This window comes from Triticum dicoccoides, chromosome 1B (assembly GCF_002162155.2).
Source record: "Triticum dicoccoides isolate Atlit2015 ecotype Zavitan chromosome 1B, WEW_v2.0, whole genome shotgun sequence".
Classification (NCBI taxonomy): domain Eukaryota; kingdom Viridiplantae; phylum Streptophyta; class Magnoliopsida; order Poales; family Poaceae; genus Triticum; species Triticum dicoccoides.
This window is the reverse complement of record NC_041381.1, coordinates 195,206,437-195,214,135: the sequence shown is the minus strand read 5'-3', so window position 1 is coordinate 195,214,135 and position 7,699 is coordinate 195,206,437. Positions and strand designations below refer to the sequence as shown.

The 7,699-nt window shown below is 48.2% G+C and overlaps 1 pseudogene; it reads left to right on the top strand.

Moving 5' to 3' along the window:
- Positions 1-2,246: 2,246 nt before the first annotated feature.
- Positions 2,247-6,147, top strand: LOC119327951 (annotated as a pseudogene).
- The last annotated feature ends 1,552 nt before the right edge of the window (positions 6,148-7,699 follow it).

Below are 7,699 nucleotides of genomic sequence, written 5' to 3'. Positions count from 1 at the left end.
TCCGAGTGCCTCTCGCTTGGCGAGGTGGGACTAAAAAACAGCTGCAAAAAGAATCAACTAAAAAACTCTAGTACCGGTTCATGCCAAGAACCGGTACTAAAGGTGCTGGTGGGGCCCCAGCCTGCCACAACCTCTTTAGTACTGTTTCGTGCCACGAACCGGTACTAAAGGTTCACCACGAACCGGTACTAATGAGCTCTGCCCGCCTAGTCGTTGGAACCGGCACTAATGGTCACATTAATGTCGGTTCAGTTACAAACCGGGATTAATGTGCTTCACATTAGGCCATTTTTCTACTAGTGCATCCCCCCTTTGTGCCTAAAAGGAGGAGGCAAGAGGATGGCAGGACTCGATCCGTTCTGAGGAAGGCCCCGTCTTGGATTCGCCAGCAGCGGCCGTACATTGCGCCGAAGAAGATCGATCATGGACGACGACGATCGCCGGAGGAGCGCAACATAGACCTCCAAATCATGTCTCCAAGCACGATGCCCCCAACGGAGGGACGACGTCGATGACGCCACCATTGTGCCGATCCAGCACGAAATCTAGGCTTTCGCCCGGAGACACCTACCCACACCAAGCGAGCGAGGGAGATGGCCACATAACTCGACGACGCCTCCAAGGAGGGAAATGGCACCCACAGGTGCCATCGCCACGGACCCGACAAAAACCGAACTGGATTTTCATCCGTATGGCCACACATCTCCACACCTCCGAGGTTTGAGGCAGCACGTCCATGAAGCCTTGCACCGCCGCCACCGTAGCACCTTGTTGCCGAAGCCGCTACGCCATGGACCGCCAACACCTCGCACAACTGAGAGAACACGGCCTAAACTCCACCAGCAACCCAGACGAGGAGCAGCAGCCTCCAACCACCTCGGGCAAGGACCAGAGCCACCGCGATAGTCGTCACTCGCACCAGGGGACAACCACACAACTGACCAACCCCTCAGGCCCAAATCGAAACCCAGATCTGACCGCCCCATCTCGCAACAACTCCGACGCCGATTCCACCAGAAAAGCACCACCGCACACTCACAGGCGCGGAGGTGGCCAGCCGCCTGCTAGGATCTCCTTCCTGCCTGGGCCCCCTCAGCGCCGCCGCCTCCATTGTCGTGAGCACACACTGCCGCCACTAGCTCACGCTGACACACCACCCTGGTCCTCCTCTCTGCTGCCTACCCCGCCGGGCACCGACGCTCCTCCGTGCTCCCGTCGTGCGCTGCCGAGCTCCACCGAGATTTCGCGCCTCCGGCCACATCACCGCAGCCATTGTAACATCCCGCCTCCACGCGAAGGGGGCCCGTCGGGGCGCACCGCCAGCACCCACCGCCTTCAACAGCCGGGCGCGGCCGCCACCGTCGGCGCCGGCGCGACAGCGGCCGAGGGAAGGAGATCAGGGGCCTTTTTTTTCTAGGGTTTGGAGGTCCTCCGGAGCCGCACACATGCAACCTGGAAGGAAGGGGAAAAATACTGTTGCGCGGGCCTGTCTGGAATTGACTCGACTCTTAATATATGACCTTAGGACTTTTCACAGGGAAAAAAATCTCTCAGTGTTTTTCCCCCAAAAAATTGGCACGACATGTGTGTTCTCTTTAAACCAAGCGCATCCTCACCGTTTTGCTTTTATTTTCAAACAAGTCTATCAAAATTTATCATTGTGTTCTACACAGTCGAGCGTCCCCTAAAACACGCTCAACCACGACAATGAGACCCAGGAGGGATCCAAAGCTGCTGCCGCCGCCGGCAGCGGCGGCCGCGATCCGAGGCTTTCCTTTCCCACACCGGTTGTGGGCCCCACCACTTTCCCCGGCGACAGGCTCCATCTCCACTTCCACAGCCGGCCGGGCCACGCCCATCAGCCCATGTGGTCCCCTCGCAGAGAAGCGCCACCATCATTCGAAACCGGCTACGTACTAATTTACTCAGCAACGTTAATGTAGCTGGCAGTTACCCCTCTCCCGTGGCTTCCAGCTCATCAACGCTTGGAACTTGAACGAAAACCTCCCGTCTTCCCAGGGGCACCACGGTAAACTCGCCGCTAAAAACCCCCACGCCCCGATGCCTTCTTGGGCTTTAGCGCTCACCGAGTTCCCGTAACCTCTCTCCCTCCCGCTCCCGGCCTCCATCTCCATTCCTGCGCGCGTCGGTATCTCTCCAGGCTGCAGCAGAGCGGAGCCTCGCCGCTGCGTCTCGGGGGGCGTGTCGAGGTGATCGGATCTATCTCCGGTGAACATCGGTAAATCCCGGCGGCGTTTCCTCCTTTAACGCGCGTGATGCTGTTTTTCCTTTTCGCGGCGAGACGAGCGGCGGAGAGGGCTGGGCGCTTCCTCGTTCCCGTCGCCGGAGGTCGTAGGCCCGTAGCCGCCGCTGAATTTTCGTTCCTCTTCGTCTTCCTTTTCCGCCACAGGCAGATCGGTCCGTACAGCACTGCACGTTTTGCAGCGTCTGCTCTGCTCTGTGAAGATGCAACTGATCCCCGTGCTTGTGTTGGCTCTGCTGCGATGTTGTTCGCCGCGTCCCGTGCACGACCAGCTAGTTCCATGTCATCATACCTTCTGCTTCCCTAGATCCAACGCACACAAAATTATGTCGATTTTATTCCCGCTTTCAGTTACGAGTGTTAGCCCAGTTGTTTCGCGTTACATCTGTTGTATTATCCCTCGTGCTCTGAGTGGGACTGTTCACATGCTGATAGCCCTCTTCATTTCATATCGCTCTCACGTGTCTACTATCTAGGTGTGCCCCCGCCATGTTTCGTGTATCCCGGATCTTCTTCAATAATGTCGAATCCATTGAGCAGTGTTCCTGATGGTCTGTTACCTTGAATAATAATGTCGACAGGAGCATTTTTGGTTGCACGTTTACGACCTCTTGCCTGAATCCCAAAGTTTCAGATCAACGTGGGGTTCAATGTTTGCTGTCCATTCTTATTGTCTGACCGAGATTGTTCACCGTTCACTGAATCAAGTTGCCGGACCAACCTATCAGGCAGGCACACATAGCTGTAGCTGCTCTGTCCTTTGCAGTTGGACATTTGACACCCAAGTGCCAGCCATTTTATTCTCTCAACAGGGTTCTCTCTTCTCGGATAATTGGTAGCTACAAGATCTGATCAACGTCACTGTCTGTATCTTCTTTAATTATTTGCCCAGTTTACATGCTATACTCATCATTTTGGTCTTAAGGAAGCTGGCATTATGGATTGTTGCTAATGTTTCCTTGTGATAGCATGCATGCATACATGTATTCATTCATTTTTGAATTGCTTATTGAAGAGCGACGTTTCCCCTTTCCAGAAAAAAATGTCACTGTCTTTCACTCCATGTCACTGTTCTTTAGATAGCTAATCATTGTCAGTCATGGGCTTCCCGCAGCTCTGGTCCCCAAGGGTTTCGCATCCTATTTATCTGCTCTTCCTGCCATACACTCGTAACTAGGATATAAGTTTTGCTCATTTGAGAAGGATTGTTATTTCCTTGATCTTCCTATGTAGTGTGTGAAAGACGTACTCTGCTGGCCAGATCATTGCATATCCCCTAGCTAATCTTTCCCATGCACAGGCAGGTCACTCAATCGGGGTTGAAGTAAAGTCCTGATCTTGTTTGGCCAGCAACTTTATGTTTCTGCATTTTGTTTAATTTCCCCTTTGATCCTGTGTTACATTGTTATGAATTCTGAGACAATTGCTTTATGGTTTCTGTAGTAGTAAACTGTCTTATAGATTTGTGTTTGAGTTATTTTAAGTACTTCACTTCTGTTGTGTGTATCTTGCTCTCCTTTTCTCACTTGTATATCCATTTGAATCATTATCAGGTCTGCATAAGAGAAAGGATTTTCTTATATTCTGGTGAAGATGAAAGGAACTCAAGGGTCACAGTTAAGGAAATCCCGTTCATGGTGGTGGGATAGCCACATTAGTCCAGAAAACTCCAAGTGGCTCTCAGAGAACTTACAAGGTAATGAATAATGTTTCTCAGACGTTCTGTTCTTGTCTTACATACTGGAATTAGATACTTTGTTTGATCTAAATTTGGATATATTGTTGTTTGCTAGACAATAGTGATGTGCAGGACTTCATTCATGTATGATTCCAGTCTTTTCTAGTCTAACAAGCTATGCGGTGCTGTTTTCTGAATATAACCTTTCTTCTAACTGAACAGAGATGGAGATGCAAGTGAAAGAGATGCTGGGACTTGTTGAGGAGGAAGGTGAATCCTCTGCAGAAAAGGCTGAGTGTATTGCCAAGAACGACCTGTGCTTGTTGCCCACATCAAAAAATTCTATGGCATGTATCGCACCCTTGCTGAGCGGTACGACAATGTAACTGGAGAACTGCGCAAAAATATCCCATCATCACTGCAGCCACATGGCTCTTTTGGTGCCCCTGAATCAGATTCTGAAACACAGTCTCCTCCATCTACAGAGCAAAAGCCAAAAACTCGATCAGATTGCTTTGATGTGTCCATTGGCTCTGGTGTAAGCTCTGACGTATCCAAGAAGGGGAGTGATGGGTCTTCATCGTCTTCAGAGTCTGAGTCAGAGCTTGATGAAAGCAAAGAGGAAAATGGCAACAGCATGTTTTATGCCTTGAGCCAAAGAATTATTGAGCTTGAAGTTGAGCTTCATGAAGCAAGGGGAAAACTTGATGCTTTGGGGGAAAAGAATACCATCTCAGAAGTGTCTGAACATGACGAAAAACTGCGGGAGGATCTTGAAGAAGTCAACAGTGAGAAGGAAGCATTGGAAGCTGCGCTGTCGGCGAACAAAAATGAGACTGATGGGCTGAAGGAAGCAATGGCCTCAGCAGCTAAGCAGTTTGAAATTGAATTGGCGCATCGTGATCTTGAAGTTGATAAGTGCAAGCAGGAGCTTGGAGAACTTTCAGCGAATTATCTGCATGATAAATCTGCTCTTGAGGCTGAGATTGGAATGCTCCAAGGAGTTATCACAAATTTTGAAGGTGAGTTAGCAAAACTGTCACAGGAGAAGTTGCAGCTCAGGTCTCGGATTGAAGAGCTAGAAGAGGCAGCATGCTGCTTAGATTATTCAGCTTCCGAGGTGGTGAAGCTGCAAGAAGCAATGAAGAATACAAAAGCAGAACTGGAGGAAGTTTTACTGGAGAAAGAAGAAACCATCAAGAACCTAGAAGCACAGCTAGAAAGAGCCTCGCAAGAGAAATCAATACTCCAGGACAGTATTAAGGAGCTGGAGAGGGTGGTGTGTGATTCTGAGGAAAAACATTCACTGGAGAAATCTGGTCTTAGCGCTGAACTTTCAACACTATCAGAAGCCAATGCCTCTCTCGAAGGCAAGCTGGCATCCATGGAAGCAGAGCTTAACCAAGCTTATGCTGACAGGGCAGAAGAATACATGGACAGCGAGAAACATATTTCTGAGCTGAATCAAGACCTTGCCAATCTTACAAGCAGGCTTGAACTGATATTATCAGAGAAAGTCACAGTTGATAACAAGCTGGCCACTCTACTAACTGACATCACAGCACGTGATGAAAAGATGAAACAGATGGATGGCCACCTTAGTCAGCTTCAACTCGAGCATGCTAAGATATCGGCAGAGTCTGCTATTGTGCATGAGTCCCTGTCAGAACTGCGTGCTCGGGTTTCTGAGCTTGAGGAACTTGTGGAGAAGCAGAACCTTGCGATCTCTGAGAGCGCCGAGGGGAAGCGTGAGGCAATTAGGCAGCTGTGCTTCACCCTTGAGCATTACCGCAGCGGGTACCAGCAGCTGCGCGTGATGCTGCAGCAGGGCCACAGGAGACCACTGATGCTGATGGCAGCCTGACCAAGTGCATCCTTCTTGTTCCCGAGATCCTTTTGTGCTTACGAATGGGTTATGTAGCTTTTTCAAGTGAGAAGAACTCTGTTATGTCTGTGTGCAACTGCAATGTAATGTGAGAACCATGTCAGTCATGGCTGGCTCGGAAAAAAAAAAGCAATCATGTCCGTCGTCGTTTGCTCTTATTACTTCTGTTACACTCTTGTCATATATTCAAGATGGTGAATTCTATGTTTTGGTCTTTGAAACGGTGATGTTAGTTCGGCAATCTGTGGCATGCCTGAGTCAGTCTTGTATCTTCGAATCAAAAGTTGAGTTTGTCAAGAAAAGAGAGAATTTTCCTGCATATGTCTCAAGAGTATTATGATCCAGATGTGGTGAGGAAGCTGCAGGAAGAAATTCATCATTCATAATCTCACTGAATCGGAGGCAGATGCTGAAGCTAGCCCAGTGCAAGCCAGGTCTAGTGCATCTTTTTGTTTCTATAAATTGTCGCAAATTCCTATGAAGTTCACGCGAAAGAGGCCATTGATTAATTTCTATCCTTTTTTGTAAGTTTTTTCTTGATCAAGTCTGAAGTTATTGATTCTGTGAATATGCTGAAGTCTTTTCTGAAAAAACATCAGAACATTCTATTTTTGCTCATGCCTCACCGTTTTCCTTGTCATATTTTCCCGATCAATTGCCTACCCAGCCGACCCGGCCCGGAATCCTGGGCTTCCAGTCCAGGGTGTGTGGCCCGGCCCTTGACGGCTTGCCCAGCCCAAAATACTGTCAGGTAAGTAATAATCAATGCAACAAACAAAGCAAAGGACTAACCAACAAACACATTGAGATAAGATGCTGACATTGTGTGGGCATCCATCACATTGTTCTTTTGATTTAGCAAGCCTGGCTTTGCTTTCCAGCCAGCCTGGAAAATACACCAAAGTTGCATTTCTGTACTGTGGTTGCCCATGGAGGTCTGCCCATTTATCACATGAAACTTTGTTTGGATGCTACGTACTACTAGAAATTAAACTCTACAGCGCAGGACTATGCCAGGAACTGCACGGTTAGGTGTGTCTGTCCTCTTCTTGAAGTAAAGTGCTTGTGGTTCTGTTTCTGGTACCAACTTGCATGCCAAGACACACAAGAAACTGACTAACTAGTCCGTGATGTGGTCCGTCGCCTAGATGCTGCTAGCCACGGGCAATTTGTCATGCATGCACAAGCACAATTGTTGCTTGACAAAAGAAAAAGAAGAGAAATGAAGGCATTTTAGATCTAACTCGAAGTGTTGGTTTCGCATTTTATTTGAAGGAATGCTATGAGGATCATATTTCTTAGTTTCTTTCTTTCCCGTAGAGAGCTTGTTTGATCCATATGATTCAAACCTATGGAAACAACTTCGGTTAGCCAATTATGCCTTCCTGTTCTTGTAGGATATGCCATGTCATCTAATCCGCTTAATATTTCTGTTCGTGTGTTTTTTAAAACCTTGCTAATCAGCATGTTGTTCATTTTAAATTCTTATAGCTTTTGCCCTTTTTTGTTTTACTTTTTCCACACTCACTTCCTTTTGGTCCCACTCCCTCCATATATAGCATGCTGCTCTCCTGCATGGCTCAAGAAAATGGAGCAAATTGGATTCAGAAAGTAGAAAACTTGTCTTCCTAACAAAAACCCCTAGTGGTTGAAATCAGCAGTCTAACTCAACTATCATCACTAAAATAGGGTTGTGTGAACAAAGGAAAAATGAAAGGGAGAAAGAGAATCAGCCTACGAATTGTATTGTTCTCTGAAAATTTGGTTGCAGCGCATGGAGGCAGGCATTTGGCCTAGTTGGATAGGGTATCAACTACCAAAAGCTAGCCAGGGGCCTAGGCTTATGAGAAGAGATTTCACACTACCAAACCCA